Consider the following 15566-nt stretch of genomic DNA (forward strand, 5'->3'; position numbering starts at 1 on the left):
TTATATCTTTCTAATCTATCTCTACACACACAAACACACACAAATATATATATAAATATATATATGTATAAATAAATATATATATATATATATATATATATATATATATATATACACATTTACCTATATATAACAATTTAAAGTGTAGAAAGAGGGAATTAGGTTACACTTAACATCAAAATTAATTTCTGCTTTATCTCCTCTTACAAATGCGTGCTTCATTCTAACTTTATGCTGATTCTTTCCTATTGGGAATTGTTGGCTCTATTTATCTCACTTAGTTCACTATAGTCAGCTTCTCTGTATATATTGTAATTTGGCTATCTTTTTTCCTCTTGGGCACTGATGGTTCTATAAAGCATTGGATTTAGCACAAACCCAATTAAAATCAGTGTAATTAGCTATGATTCTTTATGTTCTGTACAAATTGCACTTGTCTTTGTATGAAAAAGGCACTGCATAAATTCTCTTAAGCCTTCATCATTTTGGGGCACGCACTTTCTGTGTCTGCTGGAATGTTTGGTACTAATATTTTCAGTCTTTCTCAGATTCCTTTTGTTCGGAAAAAATACATGACTCAATGCCATGCTTCTTGGCCACAGAAAGCAAAGAATCTGCTTTGTAATGAAAACATAGCCCTTTTGTGAAAGGGTTCAAGAAAATGCTTTTTACAGAAAATGAATAAATAACCTGTGAAAGTCTTCACAATTGAACATTATTAAGTTAAACAGGCTTATTAAGATTCATAAAGCAATTAGAAGCATTAGGGTGAATTCTCTTGTCATTTTCTTGTGCCTGTCCTCATATTAAAGTCAATGGGAACTGTATGCTTTTGGCCCTGGGCAAAATGTGGCCCATTTTGAATAAGAATAGCATCTGCAATTATACTAGCTGAAATAAAAATTAAAAGGTCCATCAACTCTTATGCTTCAGAGCATAAGATTATAACCAGATGGTGCCAGAAAGTTTCTGCTGGGCATGAGGACTCACTAATGGACAGGTGCATTATGACAATTTTCTTTTGGCCTCCCTCCTCATAATGTCTCACACATACACAGACGTGCCAAATATAGGACATCAAAACAAATGGGACATTTGCATTTTAACAGGATGAAATCCTTCCATGGCCTAACAATACTGAGACTTAGAGATCCTAACAGGTGTGGGGAATTTCAATGAAAACATTTTAGAATTGCATCCAACTCAAGGGCACTGCAACTTATATTCTGCTTCTAACCTGGATGTTTTTGTTTTTACATGCACCCTGGTAATTTACTTTAATCTACATTCACCTCTGGGCATAACAATATGATAAGATCCTTGCTAGGGGAAAGGAAGAACAACTCATTGGAATTTAAAAACCTCTGCACTTAGATGTGAAGAATCAATTAATTGATACATATTCATTAAACATCCACTACTTTCAAAACACTGTAGAAGAAAAATAAGATACCATACTTTACTTCAGGGAACTGAAAATACTTCTTTTGAGCTATGTGAGCTTCAATGGTCTATAAATTTAATAGGAATCCAGAAAATAAAATGTGGACTGAAGCAATCAGGAAATGCCATGACTATGTACCTGAAATTGCAGAGAACTGCCAATAAGCCAGGAGATTCTTATTTGCTCTTATAAGTTATAGAGAACCTAAAACTAAAGTTATTTATTTTTATTCTTAAAAGTACAATAAAAATTTCCAGGGTATTGTTTTGTTAATTTTAGTTGTACTATATTATATTATGTATTATATTATAATTTTCTATAATAAAATTATTGAAAAATGTTCGTATTAATTTTCTTTACACTTCATACACCCTGAGGAGTAGAACTGACCCTTGAACAATAGAGCTTTGAATTGCACAGGTCCACTTATATATGGATTTTTTTCAGTAAATACAGTGCAGTCCTGTAAATACATTTTCTCTTCCTTATGATTTCCTTAATAACATTTTATTTTCTCTAGCTTACTTTATTGTAAGGATGTAGTAAATAATCCATAGAGCATACAATATATGTGTTGATGAACTGCTTATGTAATCAGTAAGGCTTCTGGTCAACAGTAGGCTATTACTAGTTAAATTTGGGGGGATTACAAAGTTATACACGAATTTTTGACTGCATGGGGTCAGGGAGGTCAGCACCCCTAACTCCCATGTTGTTCAAAGGTCATCTGTCATATATTGTACTTATACTGGGGGAGTTTAATCGAACTTTTTTGTATGGATGAGATTAGTATAGTGCTGATTTTATCAATAAACAAATTGTTTTCTAGAGAAAGCTAGCCATATGTTCTTTGTTTTTACCCTCATAAAACCTTGCATTAGAGCATATATTCCCAACACTCAATGTAAAGTTTTATAATTTATTTCTTTAATGCAGTGACCTATTTTGCCACATTAGTAATAAGTGAAGCTGCCCTAAGACTGTTGGTCTGTTTGGACAGATCATAGAAATTTAACACACATTGATTGTATAATAAAAAAAATTAAAAAAATATATTAAAAAAAAGGAAAATATTCTCAGCCTGCAGAGACAACAATTCAGGCTGAATGAAATAGACCTGGCATTTGAAATGAAATCGACCCTGGGATGTATATAACCAAGAGGCCATGCACATTTGACCTTGACTGCATGTGTTGTATACTTGTCACTCAAATAAGTGATGCTCTTGTGCCTATGATTTGATAAACCAAAAATAAAATCAACAACAACCACAAAAGGAATTTATATTTTTATCTGCCTGTTTTGAAATAACTGAAAAACAACAGTAATGTCAAAATATCCTTCTTGAAGTAATGCATTTCTATTTTGATTACTGGATTCCCCCCCACCGCCCCCCCCCCCCACCTTGGAATGGAATCTGATTACGAGTAGATTTCAACTTCTGGTCTTACTGTGCCTCTTGGGGAAATACTATGAAAAATCGTCTTCTTATAGACAATAGTAGTTCCTTAAATAAGAATAAACATATTTTAATACCTCAGATACATCTCTATATCATTTTTCTATGGTGGTCAACTTTATCTGAACAAATACTCTTTTGTCCTTGTTAGATAGGAATTATTTAATTTAGAAAAAAGAACTTCAGGGGTGCCTGGGTGGCTCAGTTGGTTGAGCATCCAACTTTTGATCTCAGTTCACGTCTTGATTTCAAAGTTGTGAGTTTGGACTCTAGGTTGGGCTCCAGGCTGGGTACGAACTTGAGTTATTTTTTGACACCTGTAAAACAAACTAATTAGAACAAAATAATTTGAAAATTATTTTCTATCAGAAAAATAATGTAGTTTTTATGACTGCAGCTTCTGTTTGGTTTTGAATTGTTAGGAAGTCATTTCATTCATTATATTCCAATGTCACAACACCCACAGATGTTTTTCACCAGGGCCCTCCTAGGCCCCTTCCCCCATAATCTAAGTTGATTTTTAATTAAAATCTTTACATTTTATTTCTGCACAATTTGACTTTTTGATTCCATGTCAGTATTACATATTGTCAGATTCATTTAAAATCTGTATTTAACCATCAATCATGTAAGCTGCCCCTCTCAGTTTCATTGAATTTCAGGCCTTGAAAGACTGGTTTCAATGTGTTCTTTTGTGATAAATTTATTTTTTAAAAATGATTGAAGTAGTTTCATAGCTCTTTGCTGCATACCTCTCTTCTTGATTTTTGTAGTTGAACATCACGTTTTAATAATGATTTTCAATTAGAGACAATTGTATTTTCTTCAACTCACATTGTTCCACCACTTAAGAAAATGAAGGCTAGGGACAGCTGCCTGGCTCATTTAGAAGAGCATGTGATCCTAAATATAGACAAAATGTGAGTGTTCAATCATACTCAGAAAATTTTAAATGTAAGGGACGTTAAATTTAGAAGGAACTGGAGTTATTGACATTTATTGACTCTATTTCCCTATCCTTTTCATTTTTTCCAATTTGCTGAACTCATTTATTATATTTATTACCAGTATCTTATGAATTAAACAAGGGCAGCGATGTTATGTGTTAACTGGATGTACAGTTTGCATATTATATATGTAGTAACAATAACATTACTGAACAAATACTGGTGAAAGACTTGGCAGAATCTATATTTAACCCCACCAAAAAGCCTATTTTCTTGAATTCTTGAAAAACATTTTATGGAGAGGAAATAAAATGAGCAAACAATGAAACAAAATATCAGTTACATGTGAATCTAAACCTCCATTATTCTGAATAATCAAAATATTGAGTATTTAGTGAAAAAAACAAATCTTCCATATCTTTAGAGCTTCTCAGAAATCTGTCACATTTAAAACAAACTAATAGGGGCGCCTGGGTGGCTTGGTCGGTTGGGCGTCTGACTTCGGCTCGGGTCATGATCTCACGGTCCGTGAGTTCGAGCCCCGCATTGGGCTCTGTGCTGACAGCTCAGAGCCTGGAGCCTGTTTCAGATTCTGTGTCTCTCTCTCTGCTCCTCCCCAGTTCATGCTCTGTCTCTCTCTGTCTCAAAAAAAAAAAAAAAAAAAAAGTTAAAAAAAATTAAAAAAAAAGACATTTAAAGCAAACTAATAATCTCTATTTTGTTGAGCTTCAATCTCAAAGCCTAGTATCATATAAATATGATCTTAAAATAAACATTTTTTGTATCTTTTTTTACATATATTCACTAAATCTATATTGGCTTCTTGGCATAATGTTTGGGAAATAGCCTGAAAATATATCATTACTGGGGAGAAAGTATCTGGAGTTTGTGGGTGGGAAATGGTTATTAATAGGCCTGGAATCTATTCTCTTCCTTAATCAGGCATTAGGGGGAATGTGGAGATAAGGTAGCTTGATGAAATCTGGTTGTAAACATGTTAATGATAGACTTCCTAGAAGACAAGCTAATGTTTTAATCAAATAGGAGAGCTTGTGTCTAGGGAACACTATTAGCAAGGTATACCTGGGCTGTCTGGGACTATTTATAATACACTAGGAATCTATGAATAATGGGCATGCTCCCCAGAAAACATTAGGCTCTGTAACAATCTGAATATAAAATGAATATATTTTGTGACTAAAGGCTGCTCTCTTTTGCGTAAGTATGGTAGCCACATTAAAGACCTCAGATGTTAAACTGTCATTCCTGATGCCACAAGAAAGGACATGAAGACTGGACCTCTCTCTGATTGATCTGTGCCTCAGTATTACCTCTATCTTTTAAATTGCTGGTAAATTACTGGTAAGATCTCTGCTTCATGTGAACATGACTTGACAACACAATAATATGTGACATTTCAGCTTTTTGAAAAAGAGAACATTGAACATAAAATATTCATGTGGGTAAGTGTAAGTCAAGTAATCATTTGGGGAACTTAAATTATGAACCTCAAATTAGCTGAATCCCACTTATTTTGATTGAGCATGTTCTATGGAGTAGGCATTACATTAAGTATTATTGAGGCCATGAAGTAGAGCCTCTGCTTTCCAGATACTCACAAGCTAATGCTAGAAGGCCTCAATAAACAACTCAAACTCAATGTAAAAGTGGATTCTCCAACAAAGGTGCTGTTGAAGATCAAAAAGGGAGAAGATGCATTATCACTTGAAAAGTCTCATGGCAGAACTCTGACATGGGTTTTGCCTTTATAAATGATTTTAAGTTTACATAAGGTATGAAATTCTTCCCTTCTCCCCTTGTAGGTTTGTTTGGTTTTTTTTTTTTGTTTTGTTTTGTTTTCTGATCTAATATTTAAATTGATGTAAGATAGATTAATAGGATAAAAGCCAATTTCATATGTATAGGAGCCCCAAAGACATGAATGCCAGAGACCACCAGGCAGTTGAGGATTATATGCCATCCAGAGCTCACTGAAGCAGTGAGGGGTATGGAGCCCCAAAGGGGAGAAAGACAATTCACAGGAAGATAAGAACAAATGTTTAGTAAATGAGTGTTTGCCATGCCATGCGGATGAATCTTCTTGATAAAAAATTTATCTTTGGTATTAGCTCTCTCTCGGTATAGGCCTCTACCTAAATTCTTTCAGGAATTTAAGAGGAAGGTAAACAGCTCTTTCTGAGTCTATTGGTCCTTGATTGTCTTCAGCTCAAAATAATCCACATGCCAAAATGGCATATTTTGGGTCAAATATATTGTTCCCCCTCATTTGATAAATAGAAATGCAGGATAAAAGTGTCCTAGCTAGGGGAGGGGGACATCTGGGTGGCTTGGTTGGTTGAGACTCTTGATTTTGGCTCAGGTCATTATCCCATGATTGTGGGTTCAAGCCCCATATAGGACTCTGTGCTGAGCATATAGTCTTCTTGAGATTCTCTCTCTCCCTCTGCCCCTCTCCCAGGCTCTCATACACACACACTCTCTCAATCTCTCTCTGTCTCTCTCTCAAGTTAAAAAAAGTGTGGTAGCTGGGAAGGGCTGTTAAGGTGAAGAGGAATATATAGGACTCTAATAAGATATTTAAATCACCTTTTAGCTCCACTAAAATTTACTTCTATGTATGCTTTTTAAAAAAGTTTTAAACCTAAACTAAATAACGTTGAGTATATTTTTATGATATACATATGTGTTGCCTATGAGAATAGATCAACTATGATATGGTATAAAATAGTGACATTCAACCAGTTATATCCCATATTTAAATCATTCAGACTTTTCATTCAGTTAAATGTATTACTGAGTTTATCAACTGAACAGCTCAGGATAACTCAGTAAATTACATCAATCACAAAGATATTATAATATCACAGAGAAACAATTCAATTTGTCATTCTGTTATAAATTAGGATACTTCCTGTAATGAAAACCTAATCCAAAACAGAGAAAATACCAAGGGAACTTAGCAATACGCATACCTGAATGGTCCAGAAGGAGGGATATATTTTGGGTTAGCTTGATTCAGTATCTCCTCTATAGCATCAAGTTCTCACTGTCCTTTGATCTCTTTGCACAGCCTTCTATAGTATCAGGTTTATGATACAACTGTTGTCTCTCAAGCTGATAAAACATTTACAGGAAAGTACTACTGTTTCTTTCAGAAGGTTAACTTGGGCAGTTAGTGCGCAAGTAACCATTTTCCTAGCACATTATTAGCGTGAGTGAGTTCATTCCATTGGTTTACCAGGCCTGGGTGACACCAGTAAATCACTGTGATATGTTTAGAACCACTAGGTTAACCCTCGGAGCTGGTGGTAGGATCAATTGCCCCTGCCGTCAGCACCATTCCACAACTGTAGGACTAATACCCAGTAGGGAATAGGTACCCTGAGTTTTGTAAAATAATCGCAGGCACTTCCACTTTGCATATTCCTTAAAGCAAAATTTATCTTTAAGTGCAGTGGGCTTCATAATAAAAATAAAGACTGGGGAATAAGTAAGTCAGCATCTAATCCTTAAAATTAATTGACTGATTAATTTATTCATTTTTCACTGGGAAAATATTTATTAGATAACTTCTTGCCAGGCATTCTATCCAGGTTCTGAAAGAAGATTCCTTTCTAGTGCTTTTGGCACATAATGAGAGAGTATGGAAAGATGTAAGGCTTGAGGAAAAGGCACAAGTCTGAATTTAGTAAGCCTCACCTGTCCTATATAAGCAGAGGAAGGGATAAAGCTCAAGAGAGAGAACAATGCAGAGGTTAAATGTTAGAAAACAAAAGGCTATGTCTGAAACAAGCAACAGAGTTTCAAGAATGAGGCCAATACACTAGAAATGAGAAGCAATAAAAACAATAAGAAATCCAAATATGATTGATTTTTACACTTTTAGAGTCTTTGATAACTTTTCTTGAAAACAAAAACATTTTCAATGTAGGATGGAGTTAGCAGGCAGATTGCAGTGAATAATGAAGTAACTGTGAGGGGAGAATATATTCTAATTCAAGAAGAATGGCTAAGATGGAAACATCTTACGTTAAAGTAGTGGTTGCTAGGAACAAAGGTGAGAAATAGAAGCCCCTTTATTTCCTAAGAGGGAAGAACCAAGAAATTTGCCCTTTGAAAATATAAGGACAGAATATAATTGATGGATAAAGGTCGATAAGGAGGGGGAAAATACAGACATTCAGAGCACAAGTATAGAAACAAGTTTCTGTTGTTGTTCACAAGAGAATTAACCCTCCTCAACACTGAAGTTGGATGGAAGGTGGTACAGATTGGATTGCTAACATAGGGAGACTACAAGGAGTTGGGGGATTATTTTCAAGAAGATCATATTATCTCTGCATGTTTAGCAACATCAATTCACCAAAAATGATGGAGATAACAGAGGCTGAAGCAAATCTTTTAGAATATGAGATGGACATCTCAGAACTTTCAGATGGACCAAGTACAAGGCAGTAATATAATAGAGGTGTCATATCAATCCTGAATTGTATATCTTGGACTGTTATGGACAAGAAATATGTTCTGGTTTTGTGTAAGACACTGTTCTGTGGACTTTTGTGTCAGAAGTTGAAGCTGTATTGGTTGTAACAAATATTCCGTGGAAGGACAAGGGTAAAGCCTGTAGACTAGAAGAGCAGGTACTGTGATTGGCATTGCCTTATACCAGTGCATAAACAGGAGAACTATTACCAAAAGAAGGTAGCAGTGCTAGACACAACAAGATAGATGTCCAATTTGTAGATTTTAATTTTACAGTGTAAATGGTTAATATTTTTCAATGCTAACAAAGAGAATTTCCTGTGTGCCAGAGTTTCTCTAAACACTTTGTATTAGTTAACTTTGATTCCCCTGAAGTAGGTTCTATTACTTCCGCATTTTCCAGGTGAGAGAACCAAAGCATACAGAGGTAAATAATTTGTTCAAAATTATATTATGACAGAGCAAAGATTTAAAACCAGCGAGTCTAGATCTAGACTCCATGCTTTTTAACTACTACATCATTCTCTCTCTCTCTCTCTCTCTCTCCCTCTCTGTCTCTCTCTCTCTCTCTCTCTGTCTCTCACTCTCTTCCTCTCTGTGTCTCTCTCTCCCTCTCTCAGTAACTATTTCAGGGAATGAAACAAACATTTGAGATGTAAAATTATTGCTTGACATTTTTAATGATTGTGGTGGAATCATTCTACATAGCCAAATGTTGCTTTTTAAATTTTTTTTTCCCAGTAGTGTTCAAGAACAGATTCTTGCATTACATAGGGTAGATGGCTTCTGTGATGAAGGGATTGTGTTCTGTTGGGTATACAAAGCAGAAAAACAAGGAGAAATGAATTGATGGGTTGGAGAGGGCTAGCAATAGAATTATTGGATTTTTTGGGTGATATTATACAGATTGCATAGGAAAGGAAATTCATACAAGGGAGCGATGATAATTTTGAAGAAAATTGTGGGTGAAGGTACAGGAAGACTAAGAGGAATAGGAAATAAGTGAACTGTAAAAATAAGAGGGAAGGATATCAGATTTTTACTTTAAGCATGGAAAGTTATGATAAAATTCATATTGTAGCTATGGTCATTGAAGAAGAAGAGAAGCTGTGGTCACTGAAGTAGAAGAGGTAAGGACACTACAGGGGGGAGACTGTTGTATTAGCATTGGATTTTTATTGAGGTTGTTTGAAAAAAACAATTACGTTGAACTTAGTGGCAACTAAAGCAGTTTATTTCACTGATAGAAAATTTTGTGTATCCACAGGATGACTTAAAACGTGATTCTGTAAATGTCTAGTTTTTATCCATTAGTACATCTTTTAATGATTATAGTAACAATGAAAAGGTCTGAGTTTTCTTTGTTAGAATGAAAGCTTTAAAGGTAGATAGAAGGTCTTTCTTTAATTTTGCTTGCACAAGCTAAGCACACACATTTGTTCTTTCCCAGGTTTGATGTTATGATCAACATAATGAAGGGTAAAATGGTGATGTAGGAAGATAAAATTTTGAATATAGACAAACTTGATTTTAAAAAATTGCTCTTAATCTTTCTCAGCCTCTGTTTTTCTCACTGTTATGTGAAGGTATGTATTATGGCAAACACTGTTGATTGTCTATCCAATAGCATCTTCTCACTCCCTTATAGCTAACAGAATCAGTTCCCCACAGTAGAGATCAAGTGTATTAAAAATTCCCTTCATTAGCCTCCCTTGTATCTATAGTTTGGTTATTGGACCAATCATGGCCAGTTATCTTGAGAGGCCTGTGTGGTGGAAGGCTTCTGGAAAAGATGGTTCAAGATAAACCAGAGGGAAAAAAAAAAAAAAAAGAACTACCTTTGTTCCCTGTATGGTTTGGACAATGTCCTTTTAGGTTTGATGCTGGGTATTTCTGTAGCCATTATATAAACAGAAGGAGATATTATTACTGATATACTGAGAATGGAAAGTTGAAAATAACCCAGAAATACATACCTCAGACATATTATTAAGTGCACTAATTGTACATTTTGTTGTAATCCATTTAATAAAGTACTTTATTACTTGCAGCTAAATATCCTAAGTGATAGAAATTTACATGACAAAGGGAATGTAAATTACACTGGTAGCGCAGTTGATATTGATTATTGAAAAATGATTTTTTTATCTATTTCATGCAAGATAGATTTAAATACAAATTACAAAAGTAGCCTTATACAATTCATCATCTCATCATGATCTATGTACTATCTAAAATTAAATGATTAATCTGCCTTTTAAAGCAATCTAATGTAATATTGGCTGATAATAAGGCATTTACCAGGAGAAAAAAATCGAAAAGTGTCTGAATTAGAGTTAAAGGAAAAGTAAAGTGGTTGAGTGGTTATAGTTACATAAATTTAAAAGAGGACACATTTTCAGTCAAACAGTAAGAGTTTTGGTTTAAAAAATAAAGATACTGGGGGCGCCTCAGTGGCCCAGTCGGTCAAGTATCTGATTCTTGATTTAGGCTCAAGTCATGATCTCACGGTTCATGAGTTCAAGCCCCAGGTTGGGCTCTGTGCTGTCAGTGCAGAACCTTCTTGGGATTCTCCCTGCCCACCCCCACCCCTGCCTCTCTCCTGCTTCCATGCAGTAGTCTCTCTCTCTCTCTCTCTCTCTCTCTCTCTCTCTCTCTCTTTAAATAAATAAATAAACAATAAAAAATAAAAATAAATAAAAAATAGGTTAAATAGACAACTAGATAAGATAGATGATAGATCGATAGATAGATAGATAGATCATAAATGTTTTTATCATACACACACATACAAAGAGAACAGGAGGAAAATTTGATGGCAAAAAAAAAGTAAGGCTATATGTAGATAAATCTGTCTTTAAAAATTACTGCAAGGTGCTTTTTCTGTTCATTTTTTTAAAAATTAACACCACCTTACTCTTCCTAAATAATGGTTATACATTTTCATATACTGTTAATTTACATATAAAGGTAAAAATGCATAATTTATCATTTATCATCATTTAATATATGATTACAAATTATACCATTTGCATTGAAAATTAAATCATTTTCTTTCTTTTTTTTCAAAATATCTCATTCTACATTTTAAACACAAACTTAAGAAGCAGTTAACAATGACACCTTTTACTCCATAGCTTTGAAGTGGAAAATTAGAATATGGTTAGAGGCTCTGTGCTACACAACAACCTTTTTAATGCTCCAGCTTGAACTATAGATCCTTAGGCAAGCAGAGTAAATGTGCTATTTGGGGGCCTCCGGCCCACTTCTAGGAAGATGATGGGCTAATCATTTCAGGGAAAATGTCAGAGTGTTTTCCCAGCAGATATTGATAACAACACAGCACAGCTGCAAATATAAATGCCTCCATTCTTCCAACTATGAGTTGAGCCCTGAGTCAGTTATACTTCCTTCCCTAAGCCCTTTGAAATTTGGGGTTTGATACATAAAGATTGGCCCATGCCTCTATTAAACTAGTAGATATTATACAGTGTGATTAATAAAGGCAAGGATGCTACCTCCCCTAAACATTAAGCTCCTACTTACTTGAAAGTTTGTAATTGTAAAGTTATTGATATTGTTAACTAAAATGCCTTCTTCTAGGATAGATAATTCACATATTTCTCATATCAGTTCATAGTATAATCAAATAAGAAAAGGTATGCTCCCATGGAAACTTAGGAAGACTAAGTTCACCATATTTGCATAAATACCTCTAAGGGATTTTTTCATGAGCCCAGGAAAATCCTGAACTCAACATTAAGTTGATTAATTAACCTGAATATTGGAAATCCTCAGGAGTCACATATATATATGTTTCTTTCTGTATACATGAGTTCATTGTGTTTGCATTGGAGAAAAGCTTAAGGTCATTGAATTGTTTTATTTTTATTTTTTTAAGTAATCTCTACACCCAAGATCAAGAGTCCCATTCTCTATTGACTGAGCCAACCAAGAGCCCCTGGACTGTTTGAATTTAGAATTAAATATTTTAATGTTGAGTGTAACTTTGTATCTGAGAATGTTTATATATTTTTATTAAGACAAATTTTGTTGGGGGCACCTGGGTGGTTCAGTCAGTTAAGCGTCTGACTTTGACTCAGGTCATGATCTCACAGTTTGTGGGGTCGAGCCTCACATCAGTCTCTGTGCTGACAGCTCAGGGCCTGAAGCCTACTTTGGATCCTGTGTCTCCCTCTCTCTCTGCCCCTCCTCGTTCATGCTCTGTCCTTCTCTCTAAAATAAATAAATATTTTAACAAAAGACAAATTCTGTTGACTAATAATCAACATATATATTACAAAGTATTTCATATTGCCTTCCATTGTCTACCTTTCCAGCCAGAGATGTTTTGTGGTGAAATCAGCCTTTGCTTCTTTTTGTTGACATATGACTTTGAAATTTACTTCTTGGGGGCACCTGGGTGGCTCAGTTGATTAATTGATCAGCTTTTGATTTCAGTTCAGGTCATGATCTCACAGTTGGTGAGATTGAGCCCTAGGTGGGGCTCTGCACTGACAGTGCAGAGTCTACTTGAGATTCTCTCTCTCCCTCTCTCTCTCTCTGCCCCTCCCCCACTTGCTCGCTCTCTCGCTCTCTCTCTCTCTCTCTTTCTCTTTCCTCTCCTTCTCTTTCAAAATAAATTAATAATCAGAAAAAAGAGTAATTTACTTATTGACTGCTAGATGGAATGAATGTGTTGAGGGGTGTGGATTAAAGATTATTCCTTCAAACTGTCAAACGTAAACCACAGCTATAAAATCCTCTCTGATTACCCATTAAAAAGATTGTTTATACCCATATTATTTTTTTACTTAAACTATATTTTACTTCTTTCTCTTTCTAGCTGATTTAAATCCAATCTTCTTTCATATCACTTTAAATTTTTTTAACGTTTATTTATTATTGAAACAGAGAGTCAGAGCATGAGCAGGGGAGGGGCAGAGGGAGAAGGAGACAAAGAATCTAAAGGAGGCTCCAGGCTCTGAGCTGTCAGCACAGAGCCCAACACGGGGCTGGAACTCACACACTGCAAGGTCATGAACCTCAGCTGAAGTCAGAGGCTTAACCGACTGGGCCACCCAGGTGCCCATCATATCACTTCTATAGTAATTAACATGGTATTGAGCACTTTAAATTAAAGTGCTTAATATATGTATATTGAATTAAATTAAGGATGTCATAAAGTAGAATGGAAAATTGATCCAAGAGGCAAAGGGCTGTATTCTCTTCCTGACTCTGCCTCTTATAAACAGTGTATTGTCTACTTTTGTCTTATTTGATTTTATTTGATTTTTTACTATTACTATAGTTTTAGACTGGCTTTGCCTTAAAAAAATCTTGAATGAAGAAAAAATCTTGGATATAGACTGGATCTATAATCTGAGGTCTTATTATGTTGGCTACTATTTTATTAAATATTACCTCTGTTCTATCTGTTCTATAGAAAGTAGTGAAAATCCTAGGAGAGGAATTTTGAGAGTCTTGATATGATCTCTATGCCATTTAATTTTTTTTATTGAAAATTACCTTTTTTGGGGGGCCACATTCTCAGATAATGTTGGAAGGTCACTAATTTGTTGTTGTTTGTTTGTTTGTTTGTTTGTTTTGAATGTATTCATCCTAAATGGTTGAGTAGAAGTGGGGTAGGGTGGAATGTGATCTATCTTGATCATAGAATTCTCATAATTCCATTTGTTATTCCATTTATTCTCTGTCATTGTTCAAATAATTGATTCTGCATCATCTATGTTACTTATTTCTTTTGCAAATTCTGTCATTTGCATTTATTATATTTTAATTTTTTGTTCAATATTTCTTTGTGAAAGAGAGAGAGAGAGAGATGCAGAATGTGATTGAGGGAGGGGCAGAGAGAGAGGGAGACAAAATCTGAAGTAGTCTCCAAGCTGTCAGCACAGAGCCCAAAGATGCGGGACTTGAACTCATGAACCATGAGATCATGACCTGAGCCGAAGTCAGATGTTTAACTGACTGAGCCACCCAGGCACCCCTCTGTCACTTGCATTTACAACTCAAACTTGGAGCATTGAAATCAGCCATCCTCCTCACATCAGTTTCATTAATAAACGGGTCAGTCTGAGTCCATTCAAAATATCTATTTACTCAAAAAATTAAATCCAAAATCAGTCTTCTGAAGACAGTAATTCTACCCAGAAGTTATCATGGTATCAGTTCAACATCTAACTATTGTGATCAGTTAGCCACCCTTCAGTTGTTGATAGGTTCATAAAGTTTTTTTCTTAGATCTCAGATTCTATACATTTCTGACACTTGCTCTTTCATAATATATTTTATAATTGTTTTTCGTCTACAATAATTGTCACTTCAAAATTCAGTTAAAAAGTCTTTCTTTTTTTATATATCTAAATCTTTTGCAGCTATTTGATTAATTCAAGGAAACTTTCCTACTTTTTTATGATTACCTCTCTACCTGTAAACTCAACAATTTTCTGGATTAGACTTTCTCTGTAGAAATCATCTCATTTGTTTTTAAAAAATAAAACAAACTGACAACAACAACAACAACAGCAACAGCACTAGTCCCTTTAATTTTTGACACCTGTCTGAACCTCATTCATTCTTCTGGGTCCTGCAATTGTTTATAATGCATAAGATACCTTGTTCTTCTTAAAGCCTTAGAAATATTTAATTATAAATTTAACATAGGTTATCTTTTGACATTACTCTTGTGATTCCTTTCAGGTGTGTTTAGTTGGACTCTAGTAAACTTGAGTACATCCTTATCTTTTTATATATACTCACCAGATTCATTCTTTGTTCTTTCCAATGCTAACACCATCTCCTGAACCATATATTTCTTATGTTCATTTGAAACATGCATCAATTTCTTCTGTTTGTTGCTTAACATTCTATACTGTTCCCATGCCAACCTGAATCCCATTACCAAGGCATTTCAAGTACAGAAGTAAAGACCTTCTTTACTGAGTATAGGCTTTGTTTACTAATATATTGCTTATTGGATTGTGAAAATGGCATTCAAATTTTCCTTTACCTTTGTCAGCTCACATGCTGAAATTCTTAAAAGTGCTTGTTGTACATCTTACTCAGTGTTATATAAAATTCACCATATTCTGAGTTATCAATGTGTAGGAACATGAATACACAATAGTGATAGCAGTTAGAATTTAGGTTAGATGTGCAGAGATCAAAGCCTACACACAGTTACTGGTAT

At 34.7% G+C, this 15566-nt stretch overlaps 1 long non-coding RNA gene across 2 annotated transcripts in view; it reads right to left on the reverse strand.

Moving 5' to 3' along the window:
- LOC109265011 (uncharacterized) overlaps positions 1-15224 on the reverse strand; it is a 58208-nt gene extending 42984 nt beyond the window's left edge. Inside the window, exons 1-3 of one of the 2 annotated variants that reach the window (XR_002078999.1) lie at positions 15137-15224; positions 6844-6985; positions 2958-3232 (exon numbers count right to left, since the gene is read on the reverse strand). This is a non-coding gene — a long non-coding RNA (uncharacterized LOC109265011). Of the gene's footprint in view, positions 1-2957; positions 3233-6843; positions 6986-15136 lie in introns of those variants that run through there. The other variant, XR_002078996.2, reaches the window with a different exon arrangement.
- Positions 15225-15566: the final 342 nt, after the last annotated feature.

The sequence above is a fragment of the Panthera pardus genome, unplaced genomic scaffold (genome assembly GCF_024362965.1).
Source record: "Panthera pardus isolate Hobbes unplaced genomic scaffold, ASM2436296v1 HiC_scaffold_25, whole genome shotgun sequence".
In the NCBI taxonomy this organism is placed as follows: Eukaryota; Metazoa; Chordata; class Mammalia; order Carnivora; family Felidae; genus Panthera; species Panthera pardus.